The sequence below is a fragment of the Ipomoea nil genome, unplaced genomic scaffold (assembly GCF_001879475.1).
Source record: "Ipomoea nil cultivar Tokyo-kokei standard unplaced genomic scaffold, Asagao_1.1 scaffold0782, whole genome shotgun sequence".
NCBI classification, from domain to species: Eukaryota; Viridiplantae; Streptophyta; class Magnoliopsida; order Solanales; family Convolvulaceae; genus Ipomoea; species Ipomoea nil.
The window spans coordinates 268219-290905 of NW_017617210.1; the positions used below are offsets into that span (position 1 = coordinate 268219).

Genomic DNA, 22687 nt, shown 5'->3' on the forward strand with positions numbered 1-22687 from the left:
GGTGATGGAAAAAATTAACTTTAATTAGACTAGGATAACGATAAAATTGGATAAATGATTAATATAAAATGAAGGGTGAATCAACGATTTGGTCCCTCACTTATTCGCGATTTGTCAATGTTGTCCCTGAATCACGTATTCATCGATTTAGTCCCTGAAAATAATTGTTTTTCGTCAAATCAGTCCCTATGGCCGTATTCCGTCAAGTCTCAGGCGAGAGCTCCGATTTGCCCTGGGCATTTTGGTCTTTTCACTCCTTCTTTATTAACTCCGACAAAGCTTCGCCAGAGAAGCTCAAGCTCGCCGGAGGGAGCTCCATCTCTTCTCTGCTTGTCCAGTGCATGCGTTTAGTGTCTTGAACAAGAAAGGTGGCATATTTGTGATGGATCTTTATGGAGGCACATCATCAGAGTGTGAGCTGCGGCTGCAGAGGAAATTTCCTAATTTCACGGTATGCTTTTCTTTCGTTAGAAGATTGATTTTCAGTCTCTGCTTCATGGCTATTTCACTTGAAAACAAAAAAACCATGTTTTTTAAAAATGCCCAGATGGTCATTGCCTGAAATTAAAGACTGTTTGGAAGAGGCCGGATTTCGCTGTGTCCACTTTTGAATGCGACAAATGCCAGACAGTGAAGATATCAAAAGCACATATGGATTTTCTGCAGGACAAGACATAAAATATGAAGAGGTCACTAGCTTCCAACAACAGGATTCATGGAATGCATACATTGTAGGTGTTGCATGAAGTTATCATTGTCACTCAACATAGCAGAGAAGCTGAATACGGAGTAATTCTTTACAAGCATAAAAATATATTTTTTCCATTCCTTAGCATGCAATTTGAGAATCTCAACAGCTCTCTCCTTGTTCTTCCAACCCCACAATCCACTTGTATAACCAAACACAGCTTTGCCCCCACTCCCAGCTGCAACATCTCTTGCACCACACTGGGAGTAGCAGAGAACTTGGCGATGGAGTACAAGATCCTCAGACCTCTCTCATTCGCCACCTGCGACACCCTCAGGATTTTCCTCGACACCACCGCCAGCCCCGCCGCGTGCTTCAACAGCTCCGCCCGCCCCTCCGCGCACCGGCAAAGCTGCTCCAGTACGCTCAGACTCCACTCGCAATATCGTTTCTTGTTCGTGTCCAGCAGTAGATCGATCAGCACGGTCGCCGCCCCCGCCTCCGCCGCCTTGATCCGGTTCCTCCCTCTCTGGCAAACGTTGGCCAGTAGGTGCAGTGCGGATTTGGAGGCCTTGCGGGAGAAATTGTCTCGCAAGATTTGGACAACTTGGTGGAAAAAAGGAGGGGTTTAAGTTTGTCGTGAGCTGTGATAACGAGGGGTTTAAGGTTGTGGTTTCGAGCATTGATTTGAGAAGCATCACTGCATTTCCGGCGTCGACTTGGCTTGCCGGAGGAGCTTTAGGATGTGAGACTTGGTCACCGGAGGCTTTGGGGTGGGGAACCGCTCGACGCCGTGGGAGGCGTGGAGGGTGCACCACGACTGGATGACTCGCCGGAGAGTGACGTTTGGGGTCAACAACTCATCATCGGAGGTGAAGCTGACGTTGGAGACGATGGAATGAAGAAGAAGGCGTGAAAAGACCAAAATGCCCAGGGCAAATCGGAGCTTTCTCCTGAGACTTGACGGAATACGGCCATAGGGACTGATTTGACGAAAAACAATTATTTTCGGGGACTAAATCGATGAATACGTGATTCAGGGGCAACATTGACAAGTCGCGAATAAGTGAGGGACCAAATCGTTGATTCACCCTAAAATGAATGCTCAAAATAGGATAAAGAACTAGGGCAAATTATGCTGTGCATGGTGCATACGGATGCAAAAACGATTCGTTTTATTAAAAACGCGCGTCTCACTTAAAAAAAATTCAGTTTCGATTCCCAGCAACAACATTATATTGTGCATAATTTGAACTATATATCCAGAATCAATGAACTAAAATTCCAGAATCGATGAACTAAAATTCCATAATATATGAACTAAAATTCCAGAATCTATGAGCTAAAATTCCAGAATGAATGAACTAAAATTCCAGAATGAATGAACTAAATATCCATAATGAATGAACTAAATATCCAGCATGAATGAAAAAAAATCAGTTTCGATTCACATCTAAATATCCATAATCAATGAACTAAAATCCAGAATCAATGAACTAAAAATCCAGAATCAATGAACGAACTAAAGATCCAGAATCAATGAACTAAAAATCTAGAATCTATGAACTAAAATTCTAGAATCTATGAACTAAAATTCCAGAATAAATGAACAACATAATGCTGTTGAGGGGAATCGAATCGTAGAGATAATGGTCGTACAATAAGGAAAAATGGAATTGTCCTTGATAGTAGATATGTTGTTCCACACAATAGACATTTGTTGATGAAGTACAAGGCTCATATTAATGTGGAGTGGTGCAACCAATCTAGATCAATAAAGTACTTATTCAAGTACGTGAACAAGGGTAATGACAGGGCCACGGCTGAATTTTACAACAGTGCGGTTGAAAAATCTACTGAAATGGTTATAGATGAAATCAAGATGTACTATGACTGTAGATATATTTCACCGGGTGAGGCCGCTTGGAGGATATTTGCATTTGACATACAATTTAGGAATCCATCTGTTGAGCGATTGAGTTTCCATCTTCCAAATGAGCATTCAGTAATATTTCACGATATGATTTGGTTGATGATGTTGTAAATCGACCAACAGTAGCACAAAGCATGTTCACTGCATGGTTAGAGGCGAATAAAAAATATGCAGAGGCGTGACAGTTGACTTATTCACAGATGCCAACTAAATTTGTTTGGAAGAAAGATAAAAGAGAATGGCATCCAAGGAAAGGAATTGGGAAATTGGTCGAATCTTTTGTGTGCCCCAAATAGTGGTGAAATCTTTTATCTGAGATGTTTACTTAACATTGTTCGGGGACCGACTTCATTTGATGATATTAAAAAAGTGGATGGCGAACAATATAATTCATTTAGAGATGCATGCTATGCACGTGACTTAATTGAAGAGGATAAAGAGTATGTCGATGCAATCAGTGAGGCAACAGTTTGGTCTTCAGCACATTCGTTAAGGAAATTGTTTGTTACACTATTGACATCCAATTCAATGTCAAAGCCAGAAGATGTGTGGGAGCTGGTTTGGCATTACTTATCAGATGATGCTGAATTTATGTGTAGAAGAAACATCTATAGTTCAGGTAATAAGTAATTCTATAAATATATGTATCTATCCTATTTTTAATATATAATATCTTACATTTTTTTTTCACTTTTTAGATATAATTCTCAATGATTCTCAAAAAAAGAATTATGCATTGATTGAAATAGAGAAGTTGTTGAATGCTTGGAACAAATCTCTAGCAGATTATCCAATGAGGCCAATGCCAGATCAAAATAGTGATTTGTTTTTGGAAAATAGGTTGTTGTTCGAGGAAATGTCATATGATAGGGAAGCTCTAAGGAATGAACATAATTCTTTGCTTCAGAAACTAACTGATGAACAGTTAGTCATCTACAATAAGGTGATTGCAGACGTCGAAATCGAGAAGGGTGGCATGTATTTCATTTACGGTTATGGTGGTACAGGCAAAACTTTTTTGTAGAAGACACTTTCAGCGGCTTTAAGGTCCAAAGGTGAAGTCGTATTAAATGTTGCGTCAAGCGGGTATAACTTCATTACTTCTACCTGGTGGAAGGACTGCACACTCCAGGTTTGCTATACCAATTTCTGTTAATGAAGATTCCACTTGCAACATTAAACAGAGCAGTCCACTGGCTGAATTGATAATCAAAGCCAAACAGATAATTTGGGATGAAGCTCCGATGATGCACAAACATTGTTTTGAAGCATTGGACATGACAATGAGGGATTTAATGCGTTTCACAAATCCTAGGAGCTCAACGATGACCTTTGGAGGGAAAACAGTTGTTGTTGGGAGGAGACTTTAGACAAATTCTGCCAGTTATTCCAAAAGGTACTAGACAAGATATAGTACAAGCCAGTATAATTCTTCTTACTTGTGGAATAATTGTGAAGTTCTTCGTTTAACGAAGAATTTAAGATTGCGAAGTATTAGTAATTAAGAGGAGGTTGAGAAGTTAGATAGTTTTGCCAACTGGATTGCAGATGTAGGTGATGGAAATATTGGGGAAGACAATGGTGTTGATTGCAATATAATGATTCCTTCATCCTTTGTATTGGAAAATGAGGGCGATCCCATTAGACAAATTGTTGACAGCACGTTTCCTGAATACCGTTCTGGAAACATGGATGCAAGACAACTCAAGAGTAGAGCTATTTTGGCTCCAACATTAGATCTGGTCGACGAGGTGAATGAATACATGAACGGTATGAATCAAGCCTCATCAATAACATATTTGAGTTGTGATTCTCTTTGCAAGTCAGAGAAAAATGTTGATATGCAATCTGAGGTCCACACAACTGAATTTTTAAATAGTTTGAGATGCTTAGGGGTCCCAACCATTGTTTAACTTTGAAAGTTAGAACTCCAATTATGTTGCTGAGAAATATAGATCACTCACTGGGACTGTGCAATGGTACAAGGTTGGTAGTCACACAATTGGGAAATCATGTTATTGAGGCACAAATCCTATTAGGCAACAACGCAGGTACAAATGTGTTGATACCAAGGCTATCTTTGACTCCTTCAGACCCAAGACTTCCATTTAAGTTTCAAAGAAAGCAGTTTCCACTTATGTTGCATGTCATATGCAATGACAATCAACAAAAGTTAAGGTCAAACGCTTTCACATGTTGGTCTGTTACTGAAAAAACCAGTTTTTAACCATGGCCAACTATATGTAGCAGTTTATAGGGTGAGTAATCCTGACGGTCTTAAGGTCTTAATTTGTGGGGAATCTAGAGGTCTTTTAAACAAAACTCAAAATGTAGTTTACAAAGAAATTTTTAATAATGTGTAATTTTTTTGTTTATGGAACGTCAATAAATTATATTTTGTCTTTTTATTACATCTAAAACGTTATTCGTTCATATATCTACAATATACCAAGATTTTATATATTATTACATAATTTCATGACCGTGCATCGCACGGATGTAATACTAGTATAATACAATAATAGAATAAAGATAATAGTGAAAATCATATAACTCTTTATGGCAACTACAGTAAATTAATATTTTTTTTCTTTTTACATATACATGTAAGTGACCACAGCAATGCCTCATGGCAAACTAAATCAAATACTTATCTCTTTTTGAATTATAATTTGGTTTGCTTTAACCTATTTAATTACTAAATAACATACTATTTGATAGGGATTATTCCCGACCATACCGTAACGGATACATGACCGGTATTGGGTCTGCCCGCCTTGTGGAGTCGTACCCGAGCGTGACCGACCACTTTGCGCACTACCCGACTTATACCCCTGATCGAGTATAATTTCTCTAGCCAGCGGAGCCTAGTACTCATTACTCCGCCCTGACTATATTAGGTCGGGGCCGAGCATCCAACACGCGATACTTATAGACTTGAGCATAGTTTCGTCAGCCAAATTCAACCGTGATGGGTCCGGTAGAATCAGAAATCTCTAAACACATGGAGTACGTAACCAGCCAGGGCCCCGATCTCACCTTGTGCATGCGTTCCACGTGCCACACATGCCTAGAGGCCAGTACGTGTCCCCTCATGCCTCGTATAAATACCGCATTAATTGTGGGTAAAGAGTGACTTTTGACACTTTCTACACACTGACCTTTACTCGGGAAATTTTGACCCACTGTCACATAATCCGAGCCTAATGATTTAAACCAACAAGCTGACTAGAGCAGGATTCTCGTACAATCCGACCCAGTATCTTACAAATTTGTAGGAATCTCCGTATTTAGTGCTTCACTATTGTTGCAAGTAAACTAATACCTAAACCTCGTCAAATTAAGCTAGCAAATATGTTATCCAATGGAAGAGCAGGTTATTAGGGAATGGACGTGAAATATTATGGTTAAAATCAAGAGATATTATATGTGATTGATAGGTAGTAATTAAACATTAAACATTTGGGAGAAGAGACCAAGGTTTGAACCTCGGCGGCGGCAGTGCGGGAACTATGTCCAAAATGGGCAGATTCCTTGTTCGCACCGACATTTGGTCCTGTTTGCTGAACCATTGAGTCACCATGATTTACAACTTCCTACAATGCTCTGTCGGGTCAGAGTGTGAGGGGCCCTTGGGGTAGGGGACTCAACCTTTGGGAGAAGAATTACCTATTTAAATACGCAAATTCAACCTTCAATTATCTATGCATGAACAATTTCAATATAATCTTGCCTTAATATACTTTAAAGTACTTATTTAAAAAACAAATATTGGGCATTATTCCAATCGCGCAATGCGCGTAAAAAACTAGTTAAACAATAATTATGTATAAGTAGCCGGTCATGTATTATTGAAACTCGCAATTTATTTAAGATATTTGTTGTTTTCATGTGACAATGCATGGTACGCATAATAGAAATTTAAACATTTATCTGGTGAAGTTTAACTGAATCAGATGTCTAAACTACCAGGACTATGTGGTCCAATGGTATCCGGGTTGGACTTCCATTTGGAAGATTATAAGTTCGAGCCTCAGTGGAGGCGTTATCGGTTCTTTGTGTTTCAGTAGGTTGAGAAAGTATATGAACAGATACTACAATGTAATAGAGCCAGTAACTTTCAAAAAAAAAAAAAAAAAAAAAAAAAACATGTCTAAACTAACTTTTCATGAAATATAATTGTTTTGTTTATTAGGCACCACCAAATACATTTTCCTATATATAGCGAAATTATCAATTTAGTCATTGACTATTTTTTTACCTAATTAAGTCCATCAACTTTAAAAATCTTAACCAATTTGATCCTCTATTTGTTTAGCCGTCAAACATCCGTTTACTTAGGACCAATCAAATTGATAATTTTACTATAGTTAAGAGACCATTTCAATCATAACTTGCACCATTTTATCTCTTATTAAACCAAATTGTTAATTACTGTGAAATGGTCCCTTGACTATAGCGAGATTACCAATTTAGTTGGTCCCGATCCGAGTAAATAGACGTATGATGGGCTAAACAAACAGAGAACCAAACTGGTTAAAATTTTAACCAATTTAAAAAAAATAATAATAAAGTTAAGGGACTTAATTAAACAAAAAAAATAGTCAATGATCAAATTGATAATTTTGGTATAGTCAAGGACCATTTTGATAATTAACTCTTTAATTTTCTTATAGCAAAGTTACGTTGTTCATAGACACCGTACCATATTCCCTACAATCAGTTTCCTAAGAATTTAATTAGTGGTAAAGTACCAAACGGCCTTTAAATTAAAATAAAGAGTTTTCATTTTCTAAACGTATCAAGTAAAGAGGTGAATATTATGTAGTGATTTTAGTTGAAAAAATTATTATTTTTATTTAACAAAAACATGTTTTTCTGAAAATGTATGATTTCATTAATTATAAGATACACATGTTTCCTTTCAAAAAAAAAAAAAAAGAAAAAAAAAGATACACATGTTTCATAAAAATAGAGGTCTTTATAAGTTTAAAATATGTACATGTTGAAATTATAATTAAATTAAATTTAGTATCCTCTCCTTAATGTGCTCATATAATATTTACTATAAAAAAGCAACAACAATATTGGCGAGAAAAAATAGTCAATATTTATGAGTTTAATGAATTTTAAGTATTGGACTGCAACAATTGGTTAGTTTTGGGCCATAAATAAATAAAAAATGTAATTATGTATTGACCCAGCATTTGTTATATTAAGAATTCTATTTTTTATTATATTATAAAAAAATGTTAATTGATTTATTTTTTTATTTTTGTTATGCCCAAAAATAAGTTTTTATATATATATATATATATATAGGGTGGGCTTCAAGTAAGAACCCTTAGTTAGGTAAGAACATAAGAACTAATCCAAGCCCATGAAATAAGCTCAATCAATGGTCTAGGTTAAGTAATCATCTATGAGGAGATTATTAACATCAGTAAATAAAAAGGATACTAGTGTAATTTTGGTTAGACACCAATTATAAACTAATATTATATTTAGATTGATTCTAAGAATTTAGGAAAAGAAGATCAGGAAGGAGTCCACTTGATCTGAAAGTCTACGATCGGCCAATCTGCCCCAAGACCATCTTCCTATCGGCGTCTGCGAAATAACGGCATCTATGTGCATCCGAAGTCAGACAAAGTCAATCAACAATTGAAGTTTGCTGCTGTAGGATGGCAAGTGAAGACCATGAAGGTACCAGTAATATTTCAATTCCTATATCTGTTCGAATTTGATTTTTGAATTCAAAGGAATTCGTAATAATGGATTTTGCCATGCAATTAGTAATCAATGTTAATTACGGGCGTTGTTGTGTGCAAATGCATGAATAGTTGGGCTTCTTTATGTGCACCCAACTGGGTATGTAATTTTTATGAACACTGACGAATTGTGCTGTAACGGCACGCACTGCAACGCTGAAGTGCACAACCTGACCTGGATAACTTTGGCTGTGTGCACACACATCTCAATATGAGTGCACATATGAAATCACACATACAAAGAGTGAATGCGATCTTCGCCACGACTAAAACTGTGTACGCGTGATTACCATATGTGCACCTATGGGATTATGAATGTGCCACACACGCCTCAAGAACTATGAGGGCATGCACGTTGGTTCTACTGATTGTGCCACACTGCATAAACATATACTTACTCGGAAAATATAAGCACTGTGACACTGTTGAGCACAAACCATCATGGTGAGTATGGGTTGTGTGCACACACATCCCAAGGTAAGTGCACAATACAAATCACGAATACGGAGAATAATTGTGTCCTTTTCCAAATCCAAAACTCCGTAGCCGTGATGAACGTGTGTGCACCTATGTGGTTTTGAATGTGCAAGACATGCTACCGAAACACGGTGGGCGTGCACGTTGGTTCTAATGTTTGTGCTACATTGGTTAACTATATACTAAGTTAATAATTTTACAATGCTTCACAGGTGAAGACGACTGGCTCATCAGGGAGTTCAACCGGGTGTTCGATGAATATTTCTTTGGGGTCAACTTACGCAACTACTACTGGATTTGATGTGCGGCGCACAACCGAGAAAAATGATCGGCAAAGAGAAATCACATGGAAGTATGTGTTGTGTTCACGTCCTGGCTTCAAACTCCTTACCTGTAAAGGGAACGACGTAGGGGTGTTGTCGGCCGTAACCAAAACCCCATAAAAAAGGAAACATGTAACGAATGCGCTGCGATTGTGCACCTGAGAACATCAATGTGTGCATGACAGAGTTACCGCACTACAGTTTTTTAACACATTCTTTATTATTCTATTTGTGTATGAATAATATACTGACAACTTGATTTTACAGAGTCATATACGTGTTGGTGTGAATTGTTGAAAAATAAAATTCTGTAGATTGTGTGTTTCTAGGAGATATAGCAGAGGCAAGTGTGCACCTACGGTAATCTGAGTGTGCCATAATGTATGATATTCACGTGTGTAGTTACAGAATGCATTCGGTGCACGAGACCGCCTAACATTGGCGTGAGCACGTAGTTATTGGTGTGTGTGGATGTTTAATAATATGACATAGTACAGGGCAGTGTGCACCTGGGGTAAACTGAGCGTGCCATAATGTATGATTTTGGCGTGTCCACATACAAAATGCATTAAGTGCACGAGGACGTCGGATGTTGGCATGAGCACGTAGTTATTTGTGTGTGGACGTGTGCATGTGTAGATGTTTAATAATATGACATCTCAGGAAGCATCTAGACCAAAACCCTACGACACCAAGTGACAACAGGCACTGCAATTGTGCACATGTGAACAATAGTGTGTGTATAACAGTGTTACTGCACTATAGTTTTAAACACATTCTTTATTAACCTATTTGTGGATGAATAATAAACTAACAACTTGATTTAACATAGTCATATACTGGTTGGGATGAATTCTTGAAAAGTAAATTTCTGGAGATTGTGTGTTTCCAGAAGATATAGTATAGAGCAGCGTGCACCTGGGGTAAACAGAGAGTGCCATAATGTATGATTTTGGCGTGTGCACATACAGTATGCGTTGAGTTCACGGGGACATCTAACATCAGCTTGAGCACATAGTTACTAGTGTGTGTGCACGTGCGCATGTGTGGATGTTTTAATTATATGACGCCTGAGTAAGCATATAGGCCAAAACCTTCTACCAAATGACCATATGCACTACCATTGTGTACCTGTGGACAATAGTGTGTGCATGACAGTGTTACTGCACTATACTTTTTATCACACTATTTATTATTCTATGTGTATGAATAGTCAACGAACAACTTAATTTAACAGAGTCATATATATGAGATCAGCCAACAACCAAAAAATAAGTTCTGGAGCAAAAATCAAGATGTATGGAAAAGCGGTGAAGAGCTGTACATACACTAAGGCGGTACTGTGTGTACAAAGCAGCGTGCGCAGTGTGCATGTGTTACTTAAAATGAAATCCCCACGTTTATGGCTATGTGCCACAATGTTCCAGACATCTGTATTACGGGACACCCCGACTCGTGCAATGAAAATGTGTTAACACTGAGTGTTAAAAACACCATGCATTAAGACAAAGTGTGCCAAATCAATCTAAAGATTAGGTACGTAATATCATAATCAGAATACACATCTGTACCCAAATAAACTAAATTAAAATACTGATGAACTAGCTACAAATAATCAATGGTGTCTAGCTTTTACCCATGGCGTCATGGTATTCAACCGCGCTTCGAATGTTCTTGGAATGGTGTATGTTTAAATCAACAACCAAAATTTGACGCATATAACTCACCCTCAACAAATCAAAGCCCATACTATCACCCTTGTGCAGACCACAATCTCATGCATTCACTTATTGCCCCAAGAAGATCTCCATGTGCCGCATCGCAAAGACTCCGCAATCCACCTTGTTATGAGCATCGCGCCAACACATCTGCATCCTTCTTGGGATGTTCCTCCGTACAACAACATCACACCGTTCATCAACCACATTATCAAGGAACACAGACAAAAAATCTTTCTTACAAAGCACGCACAGCGTTAAGAAGCATTGAAATAAAATGAACAACAACAGCTGGTACATAAAAACATTAAACAATTGTGTGTGCATTTAAGAGTATCCGTGTGTGCCAGATGTTGCAAACGTATAGTAAACCAAACTGTTAAGGTAAAAACGGCGTGCACATAGGTGTATAGGTGAGTGCCAAACATAAAAAATGTATATGCATATGCAGCAATGTTGCACAAAATTAATGACATCCTGCTAGGAATTAGTGTGAGCCACAGACCAAAAATGATACCACAACAATATCAAATTTTAAAAATGTTTAAAAACTTAATCAACACAAAAATTGGCTGGACGAAAACTTTAATTAAAAAAATAAAAAAATTAAAAAAATTAAATGCAATTTGCAAAAAAGCACGACACAGACAAATGCAAAACAAGCAAACTCCAACAAATCAACAACTAATATAGGATTAAATATGCACATAAATCGCACAACAATCTGAAGCTTTAAAAAAAGACCAAACCCACCTCGAGCAGCGGATGAGGTCGTCGCCGGACAGAGGCGCTTAGGGTTCCAATAATCACCGCCGGCCATCTCTGACAAAAACTCAAGCACAGACGATGAAGCGATCACCGGCGTAGAAAGCGGAGAAGCGAGAGCCAACAAGGTGAGGAAGATGGAGTCTACGACACAATTAAAGATCGATATGGTGAACAACTCCAGACAGAATGCGAAGAATGAGCGACAAATCCAACCCTTTCATTCACGTGCACTGCTTTGAGTTACTAAACTGCCCTTCGATGCCCAAAAATAAAACCCAACCACCTTTACAATACTAATTACATCATATTAAACATGCACCGTAGATTTACTAAAATAAAGGGTTTAGATGAGTTCTTAGGTTCCTACCTATTGAATGGTTCCTATTTGATTCTTATTATATATATATATATATATATATATATATATATATATATATATATATATATATATATATATATATATATATATATATATATAAAATTAGGTTCTGGTGTGGTTAGAGTGCTCAGGTGCGGTTGTGCAGTTTAATCTGAGTCATTAATCTCGCTTAAATCAACGTCCAGGATTAACAAAAAAAATTTTAAAAAAAAAATGCGGTGACAATTTTATAATTTTTTGAATCTAGGTCAAAATTAATGTGAGCGGTTCTGTGATTAATGTGCGTGAGTTTTGTATATAAGATGCGTGAGTCTTGTGCATAAGGTGCGTGAGTTTTGTGCTTAATGTGCGTGGGGTTGTGCTTAATGTGAGTAGTTGGTAAAACTTAAACTGTGGGCTTTTGTGTTTAAGGTGCGTGAGATTTGTTCTTAATGTGAGTGGAGTTTGTGCTTAATTTACGTAAGGTTTGTGCTTAATGTGTGTGAGGTTAGTGATTAATGTCAGTAATTGTTGAAACTTAAAGTCTGTGAGTTAATACTTAAAGTGCATGAGTTTTGTGCTTAATGTGCGTGATATTGTGCTTAATGTGCGTGGGTTTTGTACTTAATGTGCGTGAGTTTGTGCTTAATGTCAGTAGTTGTTGAAACTTAAGGTCTGTGAGTTTATACTTAAATGCGTGGGTTTTGTGCTTAATGTGCCTGGGTTTTGTACTTAATGTGCGTGAGTTTGTGCTTAAGATCTAACACTTAGGTGCGTGGCTTCTTCCAGACACGCGCTTTTTTTATTTTAATTTTCATTGATTTGAGTCGTTGATCTAGATTTGATCAACTACTCAAATATAACCGCACAACCGCAGGGGAACTATACCCGCATATGAACCCTTCCATATATATATATATATATATATATATATATATATATATATATATATATATATATATATATATATATATATATATATATATATATATATATATATGATGTCGATATGGGACCCCGAGGGGCTATTTTATTGGGAAAGTCGGCCCAACTGCTCTAACGGGGTGTCCATCTTTATGGGTGATGTGTTGGCCCAACAAGAATAATAGAATTCTACCGGGCTAAGGAAAGTAGGAAGCTTGGAGCAAAATATTATTAGAATTATTACTACGCGGCATTAAACCCAGAACCTCAAGCATAACAGCACAAGTCCCAAACCACCAAGCCAATCAAGATCTTATGTGCTAAAGGGTAGGAAGCTCCACTTAGGCAGGGGAGTGCGCTAGAAGTAAGGTAGTGGGGTGACACGTGTGTGGTCTAGAATGGAGGCTGGCAGATGCCGTCCATTTGTCAACCATCCGTGAATCCCTCAACTGTATAAATATGCACCATTCCATCTCTTTTAAAGGCACCCTTTAGCTCACCAAACCTCTCCTGGTCCATTGGTCTTAATCTTTAACCTCTTGCTAGCACACTAGGGTTCGAGTCCTTTCGGTAACATATTTAGTTTTATTTCATTTATTCGTTCCTTTAACTTGCTTAGTTATTATTTTGGGCCGCCATTCTGGGCATGTACATCGGGCTTTGTACGTACTATTTTGGGCCTAGCGCCCCGGGCAATAAAGCTATTCTTTGCCTACCCCCGTTTTATATTTTTATACCCGGTTTATGGTGGACCCGGTCCCAATAAAACCATCATAGGCACCCTCTGTGGGGATCGCTACGATTAGCCCGTGTTTATAGTCTCTATTTGTCTGAGTAAGGTTTCGAGGTACACCCAAATGACTGATTCGCAAGATGAGCTATCGTACGAGGTAACATACTTAGCACATTGAGACGCTACCCTGGTTAGAACACTTTTACACTTAGTTCAGTAAAGATTATATTTATTTTCTCAACTATGTGCTCCTATGTGCATGCCTGGCCTACGGCCACCTCAACTATGTGTTCCTATGTGCAATGCATGCTTGGCCAACGACCACCTCAACTATGAGCTCTTATGTGCTCCTGTGTGCTATGCATGTTGGCCCTACGACCATTCGGATGATCGAGTACCGAACTCGCATGGCGAGGTAGGCAGTCCGTGTACATTTGGTGGCTGGGGCATGTGGGTTATCGCAACCCACATGCACAGACTTGCCCCGGCAAGCAGGGGCGGACCTACAATGGGAGCAGTGGGGGCAGCTGCCCCCACTCACCCCAACCCCAACCCCACCACATATATAATCATTGTATGTATATATGTATATATAGTACAGGATTTATAATAAGTAAAAGAAAATTAATAGTGGTAAACAATAAAGGCATTAGATAAGTTAGCAAAGGCGTGGTTTAACTTGAGAAAGGGTAAGGGTTCAAATCCTTCAACATATGCTTGGCTTTTGCATTGAGTGTTTCAAGGCATAATATTAATGTGGTTTCAACTTTCAACATAGCTTTGTTTTTTTTTTTCCTTACTATTATTATAGCTTCAACACAGACACACTGTTTCTTTATGATTTTTTTTATAAGAGTTTCTTTATGATTTTTAAATATTAATAAATGGTGAAATGTCTTACACACACATATAACTTTTTTTTTTATTATTATTAATAATGAGATGTGAGATTTATAATGTGTTTTTTATTCGAATTATTTTATCACATTAATTATGTTTCATATTTTGTTATGAATATTTTTATAAAGTTTTGATGTGTTTTATTTTTCGTTCATATCTAACAATATTTATAGCTATACTTCATAAGTGTTTCAGAAAATTCCTGAATCCGCCACTGCCGGCAAGCCGCATGGTTTTTGGCGGATGGGGCGTGTGGGTTATCGTAACCCACATGCGCGGACTTGCCCCCGGCAAGCGGCATGGTTTTTGGCGGATGGGGCGTGCGAGGACTTGTCCTCGGCAAGCCGCATGATTTTTGGCGGATGGGGCGTGTGGGTTATCGCAACCCACACTACCCCATCCTGCAACCATCGGTTATATTCATCGATTAAAAAAAAGGTGCATGCAGGTACAACATGGAGAAGGAGCAAAGACATCCAGTGAACATTCGAAAGAAGCATGCACGTGCAGCATGGAGAAATCAACAAACGCAGGACAAAGCAGCAATGGAGAACAGTGTAAAACAACAAAATATTTAAAAGAAGCCGGGTACTGACTAGCAAGGAAGATATCTAATGCAAGAAGTGTGTCCAGAAAACCAGATCCTGAAGGCGAGGCGATGAAGCAAGTAATGAGTCGATGGCCGTCAGAGCCGTGCGATAGCGACGCACGGTAATGGCGTGACGCGTAGCAGCGTGGCGTGTGGTAGCAGCGTACGATGGTGGGGCGAACGACAAATATCTGGAAAATTTAGAACTAGAAGTTGAGTTTGGAAAAAGGGAGGAAGTGGTGGTATTGAATTATACTTCCTTCAGGCATTGAGATGCCTAAAGAAAGTGGGGGACTTGTGATGGCGATATGGGACCCCGGGGGGCCATTTTATTGGGAAAGTCGGCCCAACCTCCCTAACGGGGTATCCATCTTTATGTGTGATGTGTTGGCCCAACAAGAATAATGGAATTCTATCGGGCTAAGGAAAGAAGGAAGCTTGGAGCAAAATATTATTAGAATTATTACTACGAGGTATCAAACCCACAACCTCAAGCATAATAACAGCATAAGTCCCAAACCACTAAGCCAATCAAGATCTTATGTGTTAAAGGGTAGGAAGCTCTACTTAGGCAGGGGAGTGCGCTATAAGCAAGGTAGTGGGGTGACACGTGTGTGGTCTAGAATGGAGGCTACCAGATGTCGTCCATTTGTCAACCATCCGTAAATCCCTCAAATGTATAAATAGGCACCCTTCCATCCCATTTAAAGGCACCCTTTAACTCACCAAACCCCTCTTGGTCCATTGGTCTGAGTCTTTAACCCCCTGTTGGCACACTAGAGTTTGAGTCTTATTAGTAACATATTTAGTTTTATTTCATTTATTAGTTCCCTTAACTTGTTTAGTTATTATTTTGGGCCGCCATTCTGGGCCTGTACCTCGGGCTTTGTACGTACTATTTTGGGTCTAGCGCCCCGGACAATAAAGCTATTCTTTGCCTACCCATATTTATATGAAAAGATTAATTAGATGAAACCATTAAAAGATAATATTTCGCGTATAAAGAGATCTTGATTTGTATTTTGTGTTAATTATAATTGAACCACACCTCAATTATAATTGGACTCCACATATGTAAAAAAAAAAATGAAAAATCTCTATATAAAATCAACATAGCTCTTACATACATAAACTTTTTTAAGTGAATAAGTTTTACATTTTATAGTTAAATTTAAAAAAAAAAAATTAAATATTACATTGTATTTTTTGAAATACTTATGATTCTTTACAAGGTAGTATTTGTTTTATACTTTCTCAAACATTTCAGCTCTAAGAATCTAAGCCCCCAGAACCAGGGTTCAAACCTTTAACCATCCACTTGGATGGGTAACCGGGATGCTATCACACTACATTGTAGTTGGCTAAATATTACATTGTATAGTTATATTTATATTTTAATAAAATTATATCTACTTAATATCATAATAAATTCATAACACTAAAACAATACTTCTAAAATTGTGTCCGTGATGCACATGGGAAAAATACTAGTATAACATAATAGGGTCAAACTCTACATTATAAAGTAAGAGAAGAAGGAGAAGGCTTCTTTTATTAAGTGGTTGGTAGTTTGAATGTTTGGTAAGACTTCAATATCAATTCAATAATAATGCAGTTGATAATAATTTGAAAGATGACAAGACCTTTCAGTCTTTCAGAGTTTACTGGTAAGTGGAGACACTATTTATTGAAGTATTGAACAATTAAAAAAAAAAATGAAAGAGATCAAACTTAAATTTGTTGAGAGGAAAATACTACTCGTATATAAATAAAATTTAGGGGTTGGTAAATTATTGTGTGGATCATGATCTACATAGTGATATAGTTGTGTGGATCATAAATGCAATATATATTTTTAATATATACTAAAAGTACATTATTTGTGTACTGAATGCACATTATTTGATAATGTATAAAAAAAATTATGTATTTTCAAATAATGTACTTTATGTATACAAATAATGTACTTTTAATATATTAAAAACATGGTTGCAGTAGGCACTTGTCGGGCGGTAAATGAGCGCCTAGCGCCTAGACGGCTGGTTGCAGTATATTTGACAAACAAATAATTACCCGGAGTATCGGGTTATCGATCCACAGAGAAGCGGGGCGTATCAAGTACTAATTACTAATTTATTCTTGTGAAGCTAATCCTAATGAAAAGAGTGATTGATTGATTGTAAAACTAATTAAAAGAACAAGGTAGCAGATTGATGAAAACAATAGAGAAAAGTGGGATTTCTGGGATTCAAGTGTTTAATCACCTAGTGCCAATCTAAAGAGCAACATCTAATTTGGGTTCAAACAAGTGTGAGAATGCATATAAGGGAAGGAGTTACTCCCGTAATCTCCAACCTAAAACAATACAAGTGACTATTCACTCCGTGATATAAACAGTCAACGGCTCAAGAACAAGCATTCAGGAATAGCCCTTAACTAATATGTCATCTCCCAATGTGCAATAGCTAAAAGTTAACTCCTTAATTCCTTACCAAATATGCCATCTCCCAAGGTGCAATAGTCAAGTGCAATTGTGTGTGCTCTTAATTATGCCATAACTCCCATTAAGACATAAAGATAGGTATGAAACCAATAAATTTGGCCATTAATTATTAACATCAACAATATAAACTACAATTGCAACACGAGTCATAAAACCCAAATATAAATATATTAAAGAAATTAAGAACTAGGCACATAGGTTCATAAACACTTTCACCCAAAAATCCCTAAGTGGATTTAGCCAAGCATGGCTAAAATATCATTCATTGTAATAATGTAAAAGAGTTTACAAGCAACAATGAAAGTAAAAGAAAAGGTAAAGAAATTTTCCCGAATCTTCTTGGCTTTTCCTCTTCTTCAAAGATGACTTGTAGCTATGGGTATGATTATCTCCTCTTCTCTTGCCCCAAAAAAGCTTCTTGGGGACCCTAGGGTCGAAGGAAGGTGAGCTTTTTATAGCGGGAGTCAAGTGGGGACAAAATAAGAAATTTCTGCACAAAATAGATCTCGCCCAGGACGACTTCTCGACGCGTCGAGTCTCGGGCTGCTGCTCGGGTTCAGTACTGCAACTTCTCGATACGTTGAGTCTTCGACTCGTGCCCTCCTTTTGCTTCTGGAATTTTTAGACGCGTCGAGTTTGATTCTCGACACGTCCAAACCTCTGTTTTAGCACTCCAACTTCGTTTTGACTCCAAGCATGCTTAGTGTTGACTCAAAAATTGCCTTGTCAAAATTATGTGCAAAAAAGGATTACCAGTTCTAAAAGGAATAATAGAAAACAGAAATTCCTAAATCTGTTTAGATTAGGATTATCAACTCTATTCACAATCAAAAAAGGATTTGGTATTATAAATAGCAGCTTCTCTCCATCACATAACTCACGCATTCAACATTAATCTTGTGAGGTCCGAGAGTCATTGAGAAGAGTTACTAAATTCCCCTAGAAAGTAGTACATGTGTTTAGATTTCAATAGTTTGGTAGGAAAGATCATTCTATTGTTTAATCTCAGGTTCCAAACAATGTACTTTAAATATTGAGCTTTTAGTAGATTTAGGCAAATTCTCAAGTTGAGAAGTGCTTCGCAGATTAGGGTTGTTTGCCCGAACTGCGGTACATATTGTTTGTCATAACTTTAGTTTCAACATCTATGTGTTCTTGATTTGCAAATTTCAATTGGTATCAGAGCCAAACTGCTTAAGTTATTAGCAGGATCACGATGGAATTTCCCAGAGAAGGCCTTTCAAACAATAGACCACCTGCTTTATTTGGAACTAATTTCTCCTATTGGAAGGCGATGATGAAAACATATATTTTGGCACAATGAGAAGGAGTTTGGAATGCTATAGAAAACGAGTGGAAAAATTCAGTTGATGATAAAGGTAATCAAAAACCTAAAACTGACTAGAACGAAGAAGAAAGAAGGGAATATGATTTCAACTCAAAAGCAATGAACGCCATCTATGGAGTTGTGAGTGAAGATACCTTCAAACTAATCGCCACCACTGGTATAGCTAAGATTGCATGGGATATATTATGCAATCCAAGTTCCAAATGAGACAGACAGAATTTGAGAACTTAAAAATGGAAAAAGAGGAAAACATTACACAATTTATTGCAAGAGTCATAGGGATTGCTGGAGATGCGTTCAACTTAGGCGAACCTATTCCTGAACATAGGCTCGTCAAAAAGGTACTATGTTCTCTACCTGAGAGATTCGTGATAAAAGTTACAGCCATCCAAGAAAACAAAGAACTAAACACCTACAAACTCGGTGATTTAATGGGAAATCTTCAAACATATGAGCTTGAGATGCTGCAAAACAAGAAGAATAATGGCAAAGGAACTGCGTTCCAATCAAAACAAGAAGAGAGTCCAGAAATTGATACCGAAACCATGGAGCAATCAATTGATCTCTTAACAAAGATGTAACACCCCCGATTTCCATGCCAATTTAAACTTAAATATGCAGATAATCTAACCACAATATAAGCAAAACACAGCGAAAGTCTAACTATATAAAAACTGGAAAACGAAGAGTATTATGCCACGTCCACACTAAGGTGAACGCACAGGCGAGAACAACATCAACATCATCAGTCTAACAAGGGACAAGGTCAAACCAAGATCAATCTAATGTTCATCATAAAAGGCACACAGGCCCATAACAAAGCTAACAAAGTCTGAGGGAACTACTCTATCCATCACTAGATCGCGCTCGCCACTACTCGGGACCTGAAAAACACATAAATAAATGAGACGACACCCGGTCAGCGAATAATGCTGGTAACCCACCAATACATGTTAAGTATTATACATAGATAGTATATACAAAATCATTTTCGAAACAGAATACTGTATATATAAGTTTAAAGCCAAAGATAGAAGTCAACCACAAGACTCTATATCACTCACAACAAGAATAAGGGGAACGCATCCCAAGACATCAAGACGTAACAACGACAACACAAGTAAGGCTCAAGGTGTATTCTACCATCACTCAGTAGAATATCACCCGACATGCTCAACAAGAGAATAAAGACACACATCGGCAACACATGCCTTCGTGACATCACTCGTCACGGATAAGGAAACACACAACGGAAACACATGCCTACGTGACATCACACATCACGAATCAATATTCCTTCCTTATGCCCGGTTCCAACCTTATGGCTACCCCCAACCTTATATCTAGTTCCAACCTTTACCTCCAGGACCCCTGTACAGCCAAGTCCAACTTTATCCCTCCGAGGACCGTCGTCCCTATCCACCAACGACCACCAAAAATTCCACCAATTTCATAGTACACGAGGGTACCGATCACACACTTTGGCAACACATGCCTCCCAAGAAATACGTGAACCTTACACACAAGTCACAAACTCCATAATCACGTCATAGCCACCACGAGGACCACTGTCGTACCTTGGTGACTAATGTCCCATTCCATTAATCGTGCAATCCAGGTACAGCCACACACACAACACCATCATAGGAATCAATCAATGGATCACAACGAAGATATGAAACTATACTCAACAAGGAAAGGATCACAATTCGACAACAATGATGATCAACACAAATTATTATCCACAATAAGAAAGGACAAACAACACACACTAGCATTTAAACATCGAACTAGCATGCTTATCAAACGGGTAAACTAAACATAGTTCCGAAGAACACACAAGACTCATCATGGTTCAACGAATCACAAGGTTGAACACTTAGCACGATTCAAGACACCAACACCTACATGGAACCCTACCATATAGTTCTAGACATACGAAACATCAAGAAGACACTCAAATAGTTCATCAAAAGAACATCGGGAAGTCAAGACATCAAATACCGAGTCAAAAGAATCATGGGGAACAAATCCCCACCATCCAACATATATGTACCCGCGGGAACCACATCCCACGACCAACGTACCCCACGGGTGGGGCGGCGGGTGGACCCCTACCCGTCATTCCGCCCGCGGGTACCGAACCCTGAACAAAATATCCCTTAGGGGATTTTCAACACCAATCTCAAATTCAAGTCCAAAACATCCAAAATCTCACCAAATACAACAAAATGACTTGAATCAAAGGAATAGCCAAGCAATGGCATACAAGAACCCTAATAACAAGCTCAAGATATGCATTTTCACAAGACAATGCATCACCACTCACATTTCATAGCAAAACCACATGTAGAAGTCACGAAATCATCATATAGGTAATGAAAATAGATTTTGTAATGCATGAGTTACCTCTTGAAGACTAAACCTTCACTTATAACACTTCTCAAAGCTCCTAACAAGGTTCACCTTCAACACCCACTTCAAGAACACACCAAAAGACCATAAAGATTTCATCTTTAGAAAAAGATACCTTAGAAAACACTAAAAACACAAAAGGAACATAGATCTTACCCTCCTAGATGCTCAAGAGTAGGAAAGGTGGAATCTTGGAGACAAACTTTGAAGATCTTGGAAAGTCCCAACTTAGCTTGGAAGAAAAGCTAGCTAAATTTTTAGAGAGAAGGAAGAGCTTATGTTTTGAAAGTGTAAGGGAAAGAATGAAAGGTGTGTTCTAGGTTAGCTTGGAATACAAACATGAGGTGAAATGTCTTCATTACCCTTACTAAGATGAACAAGTGTAAGGGAACAAGGGAACTATTCTCAAAGCTTTAGGTACAACACCTTAACTTGGGTTGACTAGTCAATTACTAGTCCCCGACTATTGAATTTTCAGGAATTAAAAGAATAAATCACCAATTAGATTATGATTAATTACTTAATTAATCCCTAAATAGAATTTAGATTTGCGGGGTGTCAAGAAAAAAACTTCAACAGAGTTCTCAAAAAATTCAACAGATTTAGAAACAACAATGCTTCAATCAATCAAGGGAACTTCCCAACTAGACAAAATCAGTCTACTACAAAAAAGAGGGGATAGTCCAAAACCTTAAGGAAATCAGTGCTATGAGTGCAAAGGGTTTGGACACATTCAATCCGAAGGTCCAACATACTTAAAAAGAAAGAACATAACATATGTAACAACCCTAAATGATGACTGAGACAGTGAAGAAGATACCAATACTAATTTTGTAGCATTCACCGCAAGTCATGAGAATGATAATAGAAACGAAGAGGATATACAGGAACTACTAGAGTCATATACTCAATTGCACGCAAAATGGGAGCAAATCATTAAAGTAAATCTAAGTCTCATGCAAGAAAATCAATTTCTAAAGAATGAAAAAGAGAGAGAGGAAAACTCCTCAAAGAAGCTCAAGAAGAGATATTAAAAGCACAAAACAGAGAGGCCAAGTTAATACAGGAAGTTAAGATGCTCACAGAAAGGCCTAAGTCACCAAACTTAGCATCGGGTGAAATCTATACAACTAAAAATCCTGAAGTGTCAGAACATCACTTTCGACACCGAAGGAGAGTCAGATGTTACTACTATCACAGGCTAGGACACATAAAAGCATACTGTTATAAAAGTCTAAA

General features: G+C 37.8%; 1 pseudogene; it reads right to left on the minus strand.

Moving 5' to 3' along the window:
* Nucleotides 1-693: 693 nt before the first annotated feature.
* Nucleotides 694-2675, minus strand: LOC109177016 (annotated as a pseudogene).
* Nucleotides 2676-22687: the final 20012 nt, after the last annotated feature.